Source organism: Phasianus colchicus, chromosome 19 (assembly GCF_987193195.1).
Source record: "Phasianus colchicus chromosome 19, bPhaCol1.hap1.1, whole genome shotgun sequence".
In the NCBI taxonomy this organism is placed as follows: domain Eukaryota; kingdom Metazoa; phylum Chordata; class Aves; order Galliformes; family Phasianidae; genus Phasianus; species Phasianus colchicus.
In genome coordinates, this window is record NC_143454.1 from 5,139,619 (window position 1) to 5,159,938 (window position 20,320).

The 20,320-nt window shown below is 45.7% G+C and overlaps 1 protein-coding gene across 2 annotated transcripts in view; it reads left to right on the forward strand.

Annotated features, from left to right (window-relative positions):
* The first annotated feature begins 672 nt into the window (after positions 1 to 672).
* Positions 673 to 20,320, forward strand: part of PAPPA (pappalysin 1) — a 345,861-nt gene continuing 326,213 nt past the window's right edge. The window contains exons 1-3 of one of the 2 annotated variants that reach the window (XM_090121650.1): positions 9,061 to 11,966; positions 12,438 to 12,536; positions 14,914 to 15,020. The gene's annotated coding sequence lies outside the window, so the exon portion shown is untranslated. Of the gene's footprint in view, positions 1,985 to 3,786; positions 3,942 to 9,060; positions 11,967 to 12,437; positions 12,537 to 14,913; positions 15,021 to 20,320 lie in introns of those variants that run through there. The other variant, XM_090121651.1, reaches the window with a different exon arrangement.

The following is a 20,320-nucleotide window of genomic DNA, read 5'->3' on the forward strand; positions in this document are numbered from 1 at the left end:
GTGGTTGGCGACCCTGCATATAGCAGGGGGGTTGAAACTCAATGACCACTGTGGTCCTTTTCAACCCAGGCCATTCTATGATTCTATGATTCTATGCTGTTGGATTTGAAGCACTTCTCTTTGCCAGGTTTATCAGTCATATAAGAAAAGGAAAAATACAAACCATGCTATTGCTTAGCGGTTTGTTTCTTCAGGATTTCTTGACTTCAATGTGAGGTGAAGGATAATCACTACGTATCTTTGGATATGGAACTTGTACAGTTTAAAGCTCCACTCTTAGAACAGTATATATTAAATCACTGGATTAAATCACTGTTGACTTTAAGAATGTCAAACACTGATATTGGACACTTTAAAGATTTCATCAGAGTGCATTTCTGGATTAACAGCTATTTAAAAAAAAAATACTTTGATGCTCTTATTCATTCAAATAGAATGTGAGGTTCAAAAATAACCCCTCAATAATTCCATATAGGAATCTTGATTGCAGATTGCCAGCATGAGTTCATCAGTTAAATATAAATGCAAAATAACTCACACTTCAAAATTCTCTAAAGATCTAAATTGCTAATGATAGACATTGCAGAGTGGAAGGAACAATCATTAACTGCCTATAATCGCAAATTAAAAGGGTGTTTTTCCAATCCTAATGAAGGCTGAAAGAACTGCTGGGTTGTGCATTTTTTGTACTCACTCTACAACCAGGGAAATGTGCTCCTGATCAGCACTGTGCCTGCAGCATCCAGAAGTTCCAGATGACTGATTTCATCTCATGCGACCAGGAACCAAAACCATAACAGAGACACTGGCATCCAAATCCAACCCTCAATTCCCCTTACGCTAAAAAGGCAGGAACTCACCATTGTGTCTTTGAGATCTCTCGCTCCACATGATATCTAGCTCATTATTTGGCTCTCTGGCCTTACTTTTCATTCCAGAATTTTCTGTTATTAGTATAGCATATTTACCCCATTTACTTTGTGGACAATGCATTAGAGAAGGTTCAGGAAAACAACTCTGTTCCTCTGTTTATTTGCTAAAAAGGACAAAATTTAATGTTTTCTCCATGCAGGTGGCAATTTACATATATCTGGAATAACCTCAGTTGCCTTTGGCTCTAAGCTATGTCCATGGTCTTAATGTCCCTTGGATGTATGGCTCTGAACTGATAGGAGCAGCTGCTGTAAGCTCTGGCAGGCCATTCATCGGCATTCCCAGGGGTTATCACAGAATCATAGAACACCAATTGGACATTATCACCAAGGCAGACAGTGCTGGGGAAGTACCAAGATCCAATTCAGATGCAGTGACTTCTTTACTTGGTGCAAACGTGGTCTCAAGCCCGGAAACCTTTCTGAACCCATTAGAGGTGAGAGTGTTGCAATGGTGAAAAAAGACTTCCTAATACAAATAGTAAGTTTTTCCACCCTGTTACATGGAATTGCACAGGTTCCTCTGCTGTCAACAGGAGCAGCAAAAAGCCCCATTGGAGGCGAAGAAGAACTGAAATCTTCTCTGGAGGATTGTCTGAAAGAGAAACAAGAGAGAATAGGTAGGAATCAGCGTGAGATTCACCCTCTGAGCTCCCCACAGTCATCCAGGCTTGAATCACTGCATGTGCAGAAGCAGATTAATTGGAAAGCATTTATTAATAATTTAAGAATACGCTGACCTTGGCCATGTGATCATCCCCAGCAAGTTGCTCACACTACTGATTCAGTCAAGCCAATTCCAAGATGTGACATTACATGTGAGGTGCTTGCTCACTTACATGGTAGGAAATAATGCTAGTAGATGCACTAACCAGGGGGAACGAAAACAGAGTGTAAATTTACACTGTCACTTCAAGTCTGAGCCTGTTTCTAAATCCTAATGTGCCTTTTCTCCATCTTGTTTATCAGCACTTTATCTAAGCCTTGGAACTTTCTTGAGGATCAAATGCAAGCATGCTCCATGCTTCATTGTATCCTGTGAGTCCACTTAGGTGAGTGGATGAACGCCCTCAAATATGTTATCTTCCAGTCTACCAATAGCTATCTCACAGCATGGTCTTCTCTTTTTTCAGCTCTCCTTTCTTTCCAAATACATTCAATTTCTTTTTAATTTTTTTTTTTTTTTTTTTTTTTTTTTTAATGAATCAGGGAGAGCTCAGCTGAACAGTTGTAAAGATCTTAATCTATGTGTGGACTGGGGGGACCTCATTCTTAGTGAACCTCTCAGGACATCTGGATGTATCACTGCCTTTATGTGGGCAGTCAGAATTATAAGATGGTTTTGGAGACTTTGGCCATTAGGCAGAAGGATACCTGGCTTTCTCTGCATTATAAACATCCCTTTCTGCTGCTATGGAGAAAGAATTGGGTTTTTGATTCTTCGTTGTCTTGTAACAGTACACAGCACAGAACTGCAGTCTCTCCAGCTTCGTTTTCTGTGGTGCATCTTTCAGCAAGAGTAATTTTTAGAAAATTGAGGATGCAATTTTACTGCTTTATGGAATCACAGATATCATAAAAGATGGTGTTTCTAACAGCTCTGATAAGATTGTTCCATGGCAGTTACGTCTGCATTCACCAAGGGATCTTTGCAGCACCTCAAAATGCCAGCACTAACTGCTCTGTTCGTGACTTAGGTTGGTAAAAACAGTTATGCAGAAATAGTGTATCAGCCCCAAACATATTTCTAGCTAGCTGCTGAGAAATGCATGTACATTAAACCTGTAGTCTGCAGTACAGGAACTGCTCCCTTCCAGCTGGGAAGTGTGCTAGAACCATGCACAAATTCCCTCATAGACAGGAACCAGCTGCATTTTCCCTAAGCATATTACCTCTGAAAACAGGTGAAATAAAATGGCAGTCAACATCTTGCACTACTCTGTCCCTTGGCCTTTAGTTTAGTTCTCTCTTCCTTGAATATTAGCAGCTTCATACCAAAAGAACAGATGCTGCCATCAGTCATCGCAATCAGAGCAGAAATGAGTGAAAGGGTTAAACCTAAATGCAAACAGCACTGCCATGCTTGCTGTCTTTACCATTTCTGAATGACTGAGGGTAGGTGGAGGTACATATTTTTCTGTTATTATTGCTATTGTATCATAAGCTTTAGAGAGGAAGGGATTTTCATGGCGAGCAAAGCTCCACGCGGGAGCTGCTCAGAGCAGCTCTAAGAGTGGCTTTCAGACTTTTCAAAAAGTATTATCTCTTCCCCACTGTGAATGACTGATGAAGGAAAAGACAAAATGTTCCCTGTCACACTCACAAACGCTGCTTCCTGCACTGTGTTTTGTGTTACTGGCGACTCTCACTTTTCCATCTCCTCCACTTGGCACACGTTCTCTTATTTTCCAGTGCCTAGGGGACCATGTTAGCAAGATCAAGCGAGGAGGAAATTACAAAAATGGCATTCTGTAACATTTCATGCAGGAATGGAATGCTGCTTTACCATGAAGTCATTGTTTTAGTCTATAAAATCTAGTGCACTTCAGAAAATAATTTCAGGTACTGAATACCAATTTTAGATAGATGTATATTCAGCTGATGTGAGCTTAATCCCATTTGGAACAGAATTCCAAGTTTGTTTTACATCTGTCAGAAATGTGCATGCTCAAGAGACATAGGGGCTCTGCTTCACTCTGAGCCAGGACAAAGGCTGTCAGGATTTGGCCTCTCAGCCTCTTATATTCCTATGGATCTGAGGCCAGCAGTGTGCAGTAAGAGCAGTTGACAGGAATTCCATCTTGTGGTAAGGTGTTGTTGGTATTTTAACTAAATCCCCTTGTTCTTTGAACAGGGAAGTTCCCACATGCCACTTGGCTGAAGCATGGAAACCAGATGTCCGTGCCCTGGATCTCTGTAACCAAAGGGACGAGACAGTGAGGTCAGTAATGAATTCCCACCAGGATTCCAGATGGAGGCAGCGTGTTTGATCTGCATAGCGCATCCAGGGTGAGTACAGTGAGCACAGCATGCTCATCTCCCCTTGAAGAAATGCTGCTCTTGATCTGCACAAGCACTGTGGGCGTTCCTCCACAGTTTTCCGATACTCACACACTATTCTGCTCTACCCTAGACTTATGCAGAGGTCCTGGAGACCTGGCTAGTGCCCTTGTGCCTGGAAAAATGTTGATACAGAGAAAGCATAGATATCTGGGCTTTCCCAGACCCGGAATAACCTTCGAGCTGCTGCATATAAGCCACATATCCAAAGTTCCCTGTCTAGGCCTGCTGAAATGTTTCATTCTCTAAAAATAGGCAGGGCTGACTTCCCTTGGATGGTCTGGCTGGATTGTTATCTCAGTGAAGACAGTCAATTCTGAGTTCAATCACATTTGCTAATGCCCTTGATGGATCTGTCAGTAATTGATGCTGTTCTTGGATTGGTTGTATATTTATTAGGGAAAAGCTCTGAGTTCATTTCCCCAGGCAGAGAGCCAGACCAGATGACAGATGAAAGTACAAATGCTCTTAAGTGCTACCAGGCCAGAGTCCCACCAGCCCTGCTCCTTCCCTCCTTCTGCTCCTGGCAACACATAGAAGAGCCCTGTACACTGAGAGCACCTCCAGTGATGCCATTCCTTGTGTCTCATCCACTTTTGTGTAGCATTAAGGAGTTCAAAGCCCTCCAGGCACAGGAGAGAATCTGTGAGCTGCTGGAGGGGTGCCAGGGCTGCTCCCAGATATCTCATCAACGCTTCAACCAACAGATCTTTCTCCACAAAAGAGAATTCTTGTTAAGCTGTTGTCTATTACCACTGTTTGACACAATTAGTGGAAGACAGTCAGATGCTGACATGAGTAATAGTGTTCTCAGGATGGGATTGTCAGAAGCAGCTCTGGGAAAAGTTGCCCTGCTCCACACAGGCAGCCACACTGGTTTCAAAGGGTGGTCTCAGCAATCTGAAGGGTAGTTCCTTGTCCTTTTGCAGCTGTTCCTTTTGCACAGCCCTGCTAACTTTTCAACAAGTGTATTAAAATATGTATCCTATGTGGGACAGATTTCATGGGTGAAGAGAAGAGTTTTGCAGGAAGGATGAGGACCTAAGAAAAGTGAATTTTGCAGCCACAGGAAGAGCTTTGTGAAGGAAATAAGAACAGAATAGGGTGTAGGTTTTATTATCCACGCATTATATACAGTTATGTACCCCCAAGCACTCATAAAGGCTGTAATAGTACCTCTCCAGCACCTCCAGCACCACTTTTGTGCTTGGTGAGGTCACTAGCAGCCTGTAGAGGCAGAAAAGAAAAGGAGATACAATTTTATTCTTCATTTTGGATGATGTAGAAAGCAGGGATGTGCGAAAGGGATTCTTGGCATGATGCTTTTTGGAGATGTTTAAGGTAACCAGAGCTGTACTCCATGTGTTTCTTATCAGTTGCCTGAAAAAATAGTTGAATCCTTAAAAAGCCTGAAACACTACCACACCTACTCACTCCAAGAGCTAAGGGGAAATGTATTCTGCTTCAGTGCCAGCCAAGCTGGAGGAAGGATGCTGTCAGGCCTGCCATACTTTTGTTAACCATGAAACTTTTGTCTACCCTGAACGCTGCCCTCACTAGGAAAGAGAACAAAGCAAGCTCCAAGGCTTTGGTGTAAGCTGTTCCTAAATCAATAGTTAACAGCAATAACAGTTACTTACTGTCACCTGGTTAGCTGGGGTTATTTGTGTACCTGGATCATTTTATTTTGGGTTCATATATTCCAAACTTAAGCTAGCCCAAAAGAAACAAAGCTTTTTCATCTCTTTTGCCTTTCACATTGCAGTGTTAGGAAAACTTGAGAAAGTGCTCTGAAGTTTTTCTTTTGAGCAAGGGAAGGATGCATCTATGAGCTGGTGTAGGCATGGCAACCAGCCCTGAAGCTCTGCTGCCATCCCAGCTCCTTCCTGCTCACCAGTGATGTCCACAACCTTGAAACTGAACTGGAATGTCACAGGCTCTGTATAAGCACATGCACAGGAACAAGAAGTTAGAAGCATAAACAGGCAGAGAGCAAGAGGAAAAACTGCCCTCATCAAAAGGCATAACCTGGCATTTGTCATGGATGGGAGACTGAAGCACTGCACACTTCACTCGTAAGAGGAAGGCAGAAAAATATTTACTAATATAAAATTACCATGGTAATTTGAATAGTGATGACAGCAACTTTACAGCATGCAGAATGGCTAAATATCCTTGACTATTTGCTATGCAGAGGGCAGGGGGTGCGTAGCGAATCTAAGATCAAATCTTTGAGAAGTTCAGCTTTAGCATAGCTTAACAACAATAAATTTCTTACTGTCAGCAAGACATCACCGCATCCCAGGCGTTAAGTAACCTCAAGAGGTGTCCCTACTCAAGGGGAGATTCTGGTGCAGCCAGCTGCTTGCAAGGAGAACCCTCTAAGGGGTTCCTAGGCTGCTTGCTATTTTTGAGGCAAGATGATTGACTTGTGGCCATATGACCCAGAATTGGATCTATTGAGCTAGGTGTCTGCTATCAGTGTGTGGGGTCCTTCAGCACCCAGCTGTATGTGTACCACACACCAGTGCCTGCTATGGTGCTGTGCATGTCCAGAAACTGCTGCCATCCTGCAGGGTCATTTCTGCGTGACTAAGCACAGCTTCTTCTAAACAGAATGGGATGAAGAAAGATAAAAGCACGTATGGTGACCTGCAGAGGGAAAAGAAGATTTTCTAAAGAGCATCTGGGTTTTGCTTTCTTGTGATAGGGATGGATTTGACTCATGTCTTAGCGCAAGCAGAGCAGTGTGGCAAAATCAGTGTATTCAGAAAGCCTGGGAAAATGCTGCAACCTAAGTCTGTCTCTGACTATTGCCTCCCAGTGCCTTGCCCTGGAGGGTGACAAACTGAGTTGCCTGATATCTGTGACTGCCTGTAGCAGGACACTGTTCCCTCTGCCACTGACACGGGCAGTTCTCCCTCTCTCACATACACTTGAATGCAGGCTATTCGCTCCATAAGTGCCCCAGCCTCCCATCGTCCTAGCTTGCTTCTGCTCTGGGGAAACAAGCAGAAGCACAAATCAGTACGCATTGAAAGCTTGCCACCTTCTGGACACTGCACAGCACTTCTGTCTTTCACAAAATACCTTTTTTCAAAAAGGGTGCTTCACTTGGCAATTGAAAGTAGATACAGAAATGTCAGTGTACGTGTATTAACTTCAGGAATGAAAAAAGAGAAAGATGGATGGGAAAGGAATGTGAGTGGTACAGTGCAGCACATTCGTCCATCCTCACAAAGGCAAGAGTGCCCATTTTGTCTCTTCTTGTCTGTGTAAGTTGCTGAGCTTGTGAAATCATAGAATCATTAAGATTGGGAAAGACCAATCAAATCAAAGTTCATCAAATCTAACCATGGATCCTCCACTCCCACACTCACTAAACCCTGTCCCTACGTGCCACATCAACCCTTTTCTTGCAAACTTCCAGGTATGGTGACTCCACCACTTCCCAGGACAGCCTGTTCCAATGCATTACCACTCCTTCAGAGAAGAAATTCTTCCTCAACCTGAATCTCTCCTGGCACAACTTAAGGCCATTACCTCTCATCCTATCACTAGTTAGCTGAGAGAAGAAGCCAACTGCTACCTCAATAGAAGCTCCTTCTTATACCAGTATGCATCCATCTGTCCATCCATCAGATGTCTTCTGTTTTGCCAACATAACCCACACATTTGCATACCAGCAGTGTCACACTGGCACTCTGCCTTTTCCCACTGCAAACCCCTGCACTGCAGAGCCCATACCCCCCTGTGCCACACTTTCCTGGCCAGGAACTCTAAACAGTGCTAATGCTTGTGAGGGATTAAAGTGATCCTCCTGTGCTGTAAGAGAAAGCACAGACACAGGCCCATTTTCATTCCTCATCCACCACAGACTGAATTCAGACCCAGAGGATGGGATGTCACTGTATCCATGTCAGTCACACAATTCTCTCAGGTGTGGATTTCATTTCTGGGTAAAATGTTCCTGCCCTAGTGATTCAAACTGAGACTTCTGTTCTCATCTTTTAATAAATAAGTACAGTATAATAAAACCTCATGGTAATATAATAAACTCTTTCTGTGGGGATTGAAGCTGGTACTTTAGCCACAGGTATTATATGCCAGAGGAGATCTGTGCTGCTCAGAGCAAGCTGTTCTCACATACAGACCAGCCCTCAGACATGAACAAAATCTTCTAGCAATGAATAATCATCTAGTCTTTCAAATGATGGGAGCCTGCCAGGTTTTAACCTCAAGGCAAAGCAAAACAAAACGCAAAGTACAATATTTTTCATTTTCTTTATTTATTGAATCTACTTTTCAGATGAGCCCATGGCCTGTGATGGAAATCTGAACAGAGGTTTGTGCAGTCTCAGCCTGCAAGCCTTACTGGTGGGACTGAGCAACTGGAGCTCTCTAAATGGCTTGGCCCAGTGCAGCTCTCCAGTCCCATTCTTTCATTGAAATGTTACAGCAGTCACCAGTAAATCAACTCTCAACACAGGAAAAAAGGCATTCAGACAAAGAGATTTTGTTTTTATTGCTGTGTCATGTATCAGCGATATACCGTGTCTGTGCATGGGGTGTTACAGGTCTAGGAAGCAGTGACATCCCACCAGAGAGACACTACTGACACAGACCACGTGAAACCCACGGCTCAGTTTAAACATCAGTATGTATGGCTATTCTTTTTTTTGATAGGACCTATAAACATGGACGTTATTCCCAAATAGGCTCAGGGTTACATGTGGAAAAGGCTCAAGAAACCAAGTTAGTTTTTTTGCCAACAGATATTCCTCTTCCTTGCTGGATTATATTAAAGCCAGAAATTGTAAAAAAAACTGTACATGCTGAGTCTAGCATCTCCAAAATAGCACACCTCCAAAATTTCTGTTCTTTATATGGATGTTTGATGGTTTTAAACTGAGACAGAGGAGGTTTAGGCTGGATATTAGGAGGAAGTTTTTCACCCACAGGGTGGTGGCACACTGGAACAGGTTGCCCAAGGAGGCTGTGGATGCCCCATCCCTGCAGGCATTCAAGGCCAGGCTGGATGTGGCTCTGGGCAGCCTGGTCTGCTGGTTGGCGACCTGCACGTAGCAGGGGGTTGGAACTGGATGAGCATTGTTAATTTAGTTTCCCCTCTGCCAGCCTCCCAGCCTGGTGCAGTGGCAGCAACTGCTTTAGCTGTTTGCATTCCAGTGTAGCAGAGATGGTGTATTTGTCCTCCAGAGCAGTCAGAAGGGTCAGACCCTTCTCCTACTGATGCTTGGCTCTCAATTTTGTATAGGCAAAAGTCACATCGTGGGGTATACCGTGCCAACACCAACCACATCCTTGTCCTTGAGAAGTAGAAGACAACTTGCATGTAAACAGCCCTGCTATGAGTCCCCAGGGATAGGTCACACCACACCACCCTCAGGATGCAGGGAAAGGTATCGATCTCTCATGGCTTTCTGCTGCCTTCAAGTGCCACTTGATGCTAAGTGCATATTTCCTCCTTCTTTTGCCCACACAAGGACATGCCATTGTCAGCAAGACGAAATGTTGCACAGACCACCACCATCACCTCCTCAGTGGGCTCACAGTTTTCTGTCCCTTCCAGGACAGCTCAGCAGCAGTAGAGATTTCTGCTAGCTTCAAAGGCAAATGCTGTTATAGCAGAGGTGATGATTATAACAGGCAAGCAAATGAGTGAAGTCACTTCATTTAAATTGACATCATCATAATTACAACAGTCTGATCAACCTTTTTGACTGTACAGATTGCCTACCAAAACATTGCAGGCAGCTTGAGGGCACATGAGGCAGAACCTGGATTGCTGTGAGGAGAGAGAACTCCAAGGGCAATTTAGAGGAGATAGTTTCAGCCTCTGAAAACTGAGCTCCCAGGCAGGATGGGAATTTGAGCATCTCCCTCCATACTGGGGATTCGCATCAGCCAGCAAGCATTACACCATAGGACTGAGATCAGCTGATTAAGGGTTCCTGTGATCTGGTTACAACTCATCTGAGGTTCACAAAGCAACCTCAGTTAGGGAGAAGTGTACAACTGCTGTCACTGTACACTGTGTTACACCTGGCCTAGGTTGATTTTTATTTTTGGAGTAAGCATGAATTGCATTTTTGTCTCCCAGTTACGTTCTCACTCTGACTGATATCACAAAATGGTTACCTGGCTAATAGCAGAGTGTGAGAGGTAGGATGCAACCCTAGGCAAAAGATTGCCAGTTTGTGGGTTTTATCCCAGGAAACAAGCTTCAGTGCACACAAAGCAGTGTAACACCTGGAGCAACCTCAGCCCTTCAGTTCAGAGCTGCACCATTTACAGTGGCCTTGCACTGGGTGTCCCTTTGCCATGTCTGACTGCCACAACACAAGGCTGAAGTCAACCTTGTGCCCAGCACAAACAGGGCCACTCTTTAAACACCAGTCCCGAGGGCACTGCTGTCAGTGCTTCTGCAGCCCCACCACTGAGACAACACCCAGACAAAAGAACCTCCTTGCACTTGCAGCACTGCACCAATGCCTACAGCAGGCAGTATCAGTGTGCCAGGTGGGACATGGGGGCTGTCACAGACCATGGCAGAACAACCCTGCTATGCAATCCCTGTGCCCCACCTGAACCCATAAGAGTTCTGATGGTCTGACTGGGTGCTTTGGGCCAGGTGATGTCCTAGCACATTTCAAGGCATTGTATTGCAGACTGAACATAACATAATAGAAGACTTCTGGTAATTTTCCACTAGCTGCAGAGAAGACTTCAGTCTATATCTTTGTCGTTCTTTCTATGTATCTCCCCAGAAGACACCCTAAAATTACCAACATCAGCCCTGCTAAAAGTACTTTGATTCCTAGTGATATTAGCTGCTGAATTTTGTGACTTGCAGCTAATGCTCCATACCTGGAACAAATCCTTTCCTTGCTCTCAGGATAAAAAAGTAATCTCAAGAGCTTCTTGAATAAGCCCATGCTGTGCAGATTTCAGGCGGAGGCACGCAGAAGAGCTCTTGCAGACGTACTCTGTACAAAACTGCAGACACAGACTTGTTTGAAATAACGTGTAAGTACTTTTGAAGAGGAAGTAACCTATTTAAGCACATTTATATCGCCCATCTTTGACTTTCTCACTGACGTGTGCACCTGCATAGCTTTCTCTGCAGACACCCCACTACCACGGGCTGCCACTTCCCCCAGGACATCAGGCCTCTCCCTGACATTGCTGCACAGAGATCTGCCTTCTTTTACGTTCTGCCTCCCCCCTCAGCATGGGTAACCAGGCATCCCAGAACAAGCCCCAGCACTTTGAACCACTGAGTATCTCAAGTTGGAAGGGAACCACAAAGGTTATCAAGGCCAACTCTTGGCATATCATAAAGCAGTTAAGGAGACTGTGCTCTGCCCCGCATTTCAGAAGCAGCACTATTCCCTCCTTTTGAAGGTGTAAGCTTTCCTCCTGCGCCTTCTCTTCTAACCCTGAGCTGGGCAGTGCTAAGCATTACTTAACCCTGCACCCATTCCGTCTTCCTCAGCCCTGCCACATCGCTCCTGCTCTGCTGGCAGCACCAAACTCAAAGCCTCCCACATCCTCACAGGGCAAGCAGACCGCTCGCTCCCAGACGGAGCACGAAGCTCGCCCTACAGCCAGCAGGACCCTCGTACAGCGCCCGCCTGCAGCAGGCTCACATTCAATGCCGGCACAGCCCACGTGCGCTGCCTTTTGCTTCTCCCTTGCACTCAGCTCAGCCCCAGCTGCACGCGTGCGTGCGGTACGGCCAGTGCGGGCTCGGAGCCTCGTGCTGCCCTTCAGCCGCGTGCCTGGAGGTGAGGCGGGGCTGCAAGACGCTGCCACGCGGCCCCAGCCTGCTGCTGCTTTCTGGGGATGTGGGATCCCCGGGAGGCTCCGCTAAGGACATTCGTTTCGTCCTCAGTGCCCGGCGGGTGCCGGGGTGCTGCAGCCCCGCTAGATGGCGGCAGCTACTTGAAGAAGGTGTGCGGGAATAACCGGAGCGGGGGGGGGGGGGGTGCGGGGAAAGTGGGATGGGGGGTTCTGAGGAGCCCGGCTTTGGGCACGTGGTGGTACCTGCTGGGGGAGGGGGGGGTTTGCAGAGCTGGTGGAGGTTGAAGACCTCAAATGTGGCATTTTTCCTTTAACAAAGGGTGAAAGTGACTGCGATGTGCTGTTTGTAGAGCTGAACACTTGGTGAAGGTTGGCTGAGAAACCTAGGGCAAAGCTGGGAAGTAAAGAAACGCGAGTTCAGTGGCAGAGGGAAGGGAGGGCTGTGATTTTAGTTGGGACAGCCGAATTCCCTTCTGATCTGTACCTCTGATGTGCAGGAAGCAGCCCTTCTAATGCAGCAGTGATGCATTTCATGTGAACGTGCATTTCTGAGTGCCTGGTGCATGAGGTGCAGCGCTGGGAGAAGCCCCAAACTCTCCTATCTTTCATCTCTGGTTACAGATTTACGGGAGGCTTTCACCAGCTGGGCAGTTCTCATGATGTCTGATGCTTCTGTCTGGCTCGTGCTGCCTGGTAGAGCACAGCATCACCGGGGTGTCTGTGTGAGTAGCACGGGGTGGCAGGCATACCCTGCCTCTTGCTATTGTGGTTCCTGTAAAATAGAACGTGCTTTATTGTATGTCTGCTATCCTGTTATAGCAACTGCCTTTTGTTGTAACATCTCTCCAGCGTTACACGTAGAAGGCTGTTCACCAGTCCACGTACGAGGCAGCACAACCTATAAATGACCTGATGCACAGAAATGCAAGCCTCGATCTTCATTTGCTGATCTCCCAGCAGCTTGCTTAGGGTGTCTCTTCAATGAGCCACTTAGCAAATGGTTGAAGTGCTCACCCAGCTGTGCAAGTGAGACTTGTTTGTCCTGAGTTTGCTTTTTGTGGAGCAGTCTGGGGAGATCAGGATCTATTCCCAGGAGTTCATGTGTGCCCAGTTCCATTTCTCCTCCACACCTGAGTGCAGTTTCAGCCTTTTTCTGAGGTGCCATTTTTTCCCCCCGCTTTCCCAGGATCACACGTGGAGACATTGATTCTCTCTGGTTGCAGGTGATTGAGAGCCAACTCCTCCCTGAATGAGAAGGGAACTTGTTACCTGTTAAATCTGTGCTTAATTAGTGGTCTGACTCGCTGGGTAGAAATGCTTCCTTCTGCACAAAGCAGTTCTGTCACTGCACCGTGTCACCATGTACCCAAGTATCTACTTGATGTCAGTGCTAAAATGTTGGCTGCACTTGGCCATAACCGGGTTGAATATCTGGAGCTTACATGCAGCTCTTGATTCCCCGTGTGCCCGTTCTGTGAAACACAGAGGGCTGAGCAAAGGAAGGGAAGGGGTGCTGAGTTTGAGGCCCGTCTTTCCATTTGCTAAGTCAAAGAAGTGGAATTAAATGTGACCTGTCTGAAAGCCAACCTCGTTTCCAAAAAGTGCATGGGGAGCTGAGATCAGAAGACACATTGCAAACATTGCAGTAGCATAACTTGAGGCAAGTGCAATCATTTACTTGACTAATGAATCCCCTGGGCTGCAAGTAAGAGAGCAAATCTTTCATTCATCTTCTTAATTTAATAAGCAGAGGGGTTGGCCTTAAGGGTAAATGAAATGCATAGTGATCCCATGAATGTTTCAAGAAATTGATGTACAATAAGATAAGGGAGATTCAGCAAATGACTTGCTTTATTCTGAGAGGCTGTCAGTGGGTTTAAGGGGAAGTGGGAGAAGTTAGAGGCGATAGCTTTGTGTAAGGCTCTCCACTGAGGTTCCCTCATAATCTCTCTAATTTGTACAGGCTGGAAAACGTTATTTTTATTGGGATATCATCTGGAGAGCTGGGTATGAAATAAATGCCTGTTGTGCTTGGTGCTGCATGGGAGACAGCCGTTAAAGAGCTCAGCAAACTTGCTGAGCTATGTAGCATGTGAAATACTGAGCTGGGAATGTCATCTGTAGCAAATCACTGTTGCATGGGTGTACAGTGAAGCATTGCTCCCTGGAAGGGCTCATGGAAGAGCTGGAAGACACCTGTGCTTGTGGGAGCCAGTGAGACTTCTGCCTTTCATGTTCTTAATAATTTTAGAGGAGAAATCAGTGGTGTGAAACAATGAAATGCTTTAATGGCCTGAACAGTGATTGTTGCTTCTATCACAGTGGTTACTCATGCAATAACCAAAGTAAATTGTATTGCAAAACTGAGGCAGAGAAGTTGTAATACTGCAACTGATAGTAAGCTTCTTAGCATAAAAATGGGATAAGGATGCTTTTTACAGCACAGTGAAGTTAGTAGGCTGGAGGGGAAAAGAAAAACAAACCAGAAGGGAATACTGTCTAAACTTCACTTAAACCATAAAGCCATATAAAGTGACTTTAGGGAGCCTGGCTAAAGCATAAGGAAGTTGAAAATGGAAATACTTGTTGTTGGCTATTGGGAGGGAGAGGATTTGGGGATTAGATGGTCCATTGCTATCGACTGTAGTTAATTACTTACAACCTTCCAAGGGCTTTTATAAAGAGCACAAAATATAGAGCAGAAAACTGCACTGAATTCTGAAATTTATTACCTATTGGTATGTCACGATTTTCAGAGTTTATGAAATCAAACTGGATTGCCAGATTTTCTGTTAATGAAGGTAAAATATACAGTTATCACCAAGTTCATCTGTTGCACTGGAATATGAAAAAATTGCTTTAGTTAAATCAATCTTATTTGATGGGATGGAAGCTACGGAATGCAGGTGGAAGCTACAAAACTTCATATGTGTATGCTAATATAGTTTCTTGTTATTAAGATTGCTTACAATGGGACACTTCTGGTTCTGGCAGGGCTGCTTCACTGCAGCAGTGTTACACAGTGTAGCAAGTTACTGTCTTTAATTTAGGTAAATACATGTCATATATTAAAGTGAGCAGCATTGTTTTATTTTAGGGTTCAAGCTGTTGTTCACTGCACCTCGAAGACTAAAGACCTTGAAAATTGCAGTACCACAGCATTTCTGCTTCTATAAGGCCAAATCCCTTAGAAACACCAAACAGGTACGTGGATCTGTTGGGAGCACACATGTGGGCTCTGTTCACCTGGAAAGAAAGCGAATAGCCAGCTCTGTCCTGTCATTCCCCAAGCAGTCAGCAACACATCTGCAAACGCAGAGCTGCATAATACCTGTAATGTTGCAGTCTGTATCTGGTGCTTGTGGATGCAAGATGTTCCCATGTTGGGGCACGGATTGTCAGTTTCAGGGTGTAGAAAGGTTTATCTCTAACAAAGAAGATCAGACTGAACTGGATTGCTAGTTGCAGTGGAAATGCTAAGTCACAGCTTGAAGCAGTGTTTGAGCACCTGGTGGGAAGGCAGGGCCGACCCAGGGCAGCACAGGTGTATGAAATGCAGCTGAGTGACTAAAGGATGTTGAGCCAGGATCCACCCCTTCCCAGACCTCATTTAAGGGTTGGCAGTGGAGGTGAGGGTGTCTTGCTGGATATCTCTGTGTACCTGAGGCCTTCTGAAGGTAAGCAGCTTCTTTTCTTTGTTTCTGTGCCCATGGATGTCGCATTTGATCAAATTCTTATTTGCTTCAGCCTGGACCTTAGTGCTCTGCTGCTGTTGCTGCACTTTCCACCACAGTACCCTGGTGTGAGGTGTTCTTTGCATTGTTGTGGCTGTATGAGATGTGTGTTGGAGAAGCCATGGGGATGGGCATGTGTCTCTGCCAAGCAAGGAGTCCCTGTATGCTATAGCATTCCTTAGGCCTTGCTTGCTGGCTGCCTACTGCTGTTCCAGTTTAACTGCTGCCTTCATTCCTTCTTGTAACAGGCCTGGTTCTATCAAACAGTTTAGAGTGAAGAGACATGCAGTGTCTGAGCCTGAGGAACACTTTGTTCCTGCTGGAAGGGATAAGCTGTGTAGCTCTGCCTTTCCCTGAATGGATGCACAGAGCTGGTGCAATCTGCCAAAGTAACAAAAGTACCCCTCTTGTGGTTTGGCTGTTTGTCCTGATGGGTTGGTGAGTGGAGCTGGTTGGCACGAGTGTCACATAAATCACAGGGCTGGTGCACAGCGATGGGCTGGAGGTAGGGAATAGCAGTGAGACTTCTGCAGTACTGCCCAAATGGCTGAATTACAGAGCGTGGCCGTGATGTGGGATGGGTGAGAGCTCTGCCTCAGTTCAGCGTGCCTGGTGCAAACTAGATGTGCTAGTTCCTGTGTGCAGGTTCTGGGTTCAGGGATTTTGCACACAGGCCCCCTCAGCCTGTCTCTTGGTGGCTGCTTCACTGCTGCTTGCTGACTTTTCAGAACTTGAGTGTGTTTTCTGCTATTGTATTCGAACTATGAGTTTTTTTGTCTGTATTGCTAGCTGTCATTTCCTTTCTAAAAGTCTGGGCAACATTTAGATCAGGAGATCAAATAGTGGAAAAAAGCTGATTCAGCCCAGCGTTCATCTCCTTATGCCTAGATAATAGTATGGTTTTGGTGTGAACCTGGTGAGCGTTGTGGTGTAAGGGGCCAGCTAAGGCAGCTGATTTTCAGTTCCTAGTTGGGTGAGCTTAGCCTGCTCCAGACTGGAAATTTGGTGTTGAGCCACTGTCAGGTTTATGAGCTGTAGTCTGCCCACTGATGGGCTCAGTGCTATCAGCAAGCCAGTTGCACACTCAGGAGTTGCACCTTATTTCCAAGGTTCATTTCTTGCTGTGCTACCTCCCTGCCATCAAGGGGCACGTGGATGAGTGTGCTTGCTGTTGGATGTGGCTGGTGACTTGAGCTTGGCTTGAAATGGAAAAGCTGATCATAGGGATATACAAGTGGTGTAATACCAGCCAGGGCCTGAGCTTGGATATTCCTGTGTCTCTGAGGGTGGCTGGTGCCAGATGTGTCAGAGAAAAGTGCCAAAAATTCCTTAGTGTGCTTTTTTAAAATGTCAGACTCTTCACTCCACTGAGTGATGGCATCTTTCGTGTCTTCAGATGTGCCTCCATATTAAAAATGGTAGTGCTGTACCTTGTTCCAGAGCTTGCTGGGTTTCATTTGGCTGGAGCTCCACATCTCTCCTGTGCTCCTGCCCCAGGAGGTTTGGCCTTAATGCACTTATCTGTGTACAAGGAGAAGGGAACATTTCTGTTTTTACAGATGGCGTGGATTCAGGAAATCCAGTCAGCTGGTGTGGATCTGGAAACCATTCTGCCCTTATTAACACCCTCCAATGATATAAACAGAGAATCCCCAAAGCAAGGAGCAGTCTAAATAAAACTACAGGCCAAACCAGAACATCTGAGGTGTGCCAGATCTTGCCTTAGGGAGAGAGAAGATGGGAAGTGCCAGGAAAAGGAAGATCTTAATTTTGAAGAGAATAGCCCCATGATTAAGGAAAGTCTGTACTCTTGCTCCTACCTCCAGGGAGAGGGGAGAGCTGAGGAAGGGATATCCTAGGAAAAGGGCTTTTCTCTGCCACTGCCTCATCTCTTCTCTTGGAAATGATTGGAGAGATCTAAGCCAGGGATTGTCTTGAGGCAGAAGCTGGAGGCTAGAAAGCCTTTATAGATCTGAGCTTGTATTTGCTGTCTGACTCAGTTTCCTGTCTGTAACACAGAAATAGCAACTACAGATATCCAGCAAATATCTGTGCCAGTGATGGGAGCTATGAGGTCGTCTTGTCCTTCACATTTGGACAGAGCTCAGGTGGCTGCAGGTGCACACCATCAGGCACTGGAGATGTGCCACTTCCACAGGGGGGGATGTTTTTGCTTGATTCATCCCTGCTATGTGCCCTCACCTGGGTCTGTAGCTGATCTTCAGTGGTGTGCTTGGGGTGTTTCTATGTCCTGCTGGATAGATGGCAACAGTTCTTCTAGGGTTGATGTCTGATCGAGACCGAGCTGAAGAAGGGACTGGAAAGCATTCTGTGATATAGCTTTGAGATCTGAAATTTTAAAAAGGGAATCTCCTCCTGTTCTTCTCTCTTATCTCTTTCTGCTTTCCTCTTATCTCTCTTCCTTTTTGTTTATTCTTTCTCTGTAAATCCTAGTGTAAGTAAGGAAGATTTTAATATGCTCAGACAGGAGAGAAGTTGTTCCATGCGTTGCAGATGCACAACATGTCTTCATTAACTCCCCATGACATTCAAAATAGCTGGAGATAAAGACAAACTAAATCTGGGAAGACAAATATAAGTACAGTTTGCCCTCCCTTCCTCTCGCCCCTGCACAGTGCACCCCCCAGGACATGCGTTCAATTACTGAAGATGAATGGAGCAAACAGTGCAGCATTTGGGATGCTCTAAAGAGTGCTGCCTGCTTCTGCCATCAGGTGGCCCCACACTTCACAGAATCTGCTCCCTGCACAGAGTCCAGCTTGGGAGATGCTTCGTAAGATCTGTGAGCTCTCCTTTCCTTGGAGGGATTGGAGCTTGCAGCAGTCAAAGAAGGCTAGCAAAGCACTGAGTGGGCATTGATATCTTTGAGAGCACTCTTGAAAAGTTCTGTTTCCTGTGTCTGTGCTTTTTGACCTGAGTTGTTTGGAAGGGCACTGTTCAAGGCGCTGAGCAGGAGGCAGAGCAAGCATTTACTCTCCTCAGTCCTGTATGTTGCTGTGAACAAGTGATGAGCTGCTCCCCTGGGCATGTGGTGTGTGGACACCAGCTGGCAGCAGTGGGGACAAGTTGTGTGCCAAATTGTTCTGCTCTCAAGCAAATCTAGATGGCACCATGGAGAGCTGCTGGTTCTGGTTAGCTTTTATTTATCACAGAATCTTTTGAGTTGGAGGGGACCCTTAAAGGCCATCTGGTGCCACTCCCTGCAGTGCACAGGGACACTCAGAGCCCCAGCAGCCTGAGCTTGGCTGTCTGCAGGGATGGGCAGCATGTGAGGGCAGTGCGGGTGCGAGGGGTCTCTGAGATCTTAGGTGCAGGATCCTAGCCTGTAAACTAACCAGGTGCTGTTCAGCAGTGGTTAATGCAAGATCTGTACAAGGCTTCATAATTCCCTGGGATCTGAACTACAACTCGGTAGGGGGAGAGCAGTCCCTGTGCCCTGAAGTTTGCAGCCAGGTACCCAGACCTGGTTTGCTATGACTCAAAGATGGCCAAAGAGGGGTTCTTTCATGCATTTTCCTCTGGTACTTTGCCAAATGGGAACTCTTGTCAAGCTTTTTCTGCCTGGAGTCTCTGATCTCAGCTCCTCTGTAGCTGCAGTGCTGGAGTTAGGGTGAGCTTGCATTACTGTGAGCTGGAGTGAACATCTTCCCAAGGAAGGGACTTGCCATCTCCTTCCATTATACTCTTTTCAGTTCCCTCTGTCTCAGAGCACAGCAGATGATTATCTCACAAAAGCATTCTGCTTTTTTTTTTTTCCCCTGTGTAGTTCAAATTATCCTTTCCTAAGTGCATTACCTTGCATTTGTCTGCACTGAACTTCATCTGACTTTATGCTGCCCATCCACCTAGCTTTGTTAAATGTAATTGAGATTGAGTTTGGGCTTGGGGGAGGCCTGGGGTTGATGTAGCAGAAAAGTAGAGGCCTGTGATTCCAGGACTGTTAAAAAAAGAAAAAAAGCTGTGTGAGCTATTGCAGTTGTTGAGTCCTGTTAAATCCAGTTGTGTTCATGTTGCAGTGAATTAAGTGAACACCAGAAAAGAAAAGGCAGGGCAGAATCTCATCTCTGCTACACCATGCTTAAAACCAGAAAGCTGAATGATCTGGAGGTGAATTCATGTTTCATGCTCCTTCTGAGGTGAGAATCTGGCCCTTGGGCAATCTCTTTCTTTTTCCAATAGGAGTGGGTTGACAGCAGAATGGGTTCTGTTACCTTTTAAGTCCGAGGACAACCCCTGGGGGCTCACTACAGCCCCAGCAGGAACCAGGGCACAGTTTTCTTATTAAGAATGGTATCTGCTTCCAAGGATGTTAATCAAGTTCATCTACACAAATGAGCTGGTGAATAATCTTACAATTTACTTGGATTGTTTCATTGTTTAAATTACTCCAAGTAAGTGGATAATCACAAGAAGCTAAGTTTTTAATGAGAATAGTGGGGGTAAAGCCACAAACTGCAGTTAAAATAAAGCTGCTGCTTGTGAATAGAATTGCGCAGTCCAGCTGAGTGCAAAAGTAAGGGACTGGATTCAGCAGCTTGGGCAGCAGTGCCTCTCCATCCCCACTACTGAGAAGGCTTTTGTGGTGTAAGGTGACGTGTTGTTGAGAAGAATCCAGCCCTTCACACGGAGAACTGAACTCCACGCTACGATTTGTGTAGGTCAGACAGGAGATGTGTACTCCTTTTTGGTGAGGAATCAACCAGAAAGAGATGCTGAGTTCAGTTCTCCTTATACGTTTGGTAGGGGAAA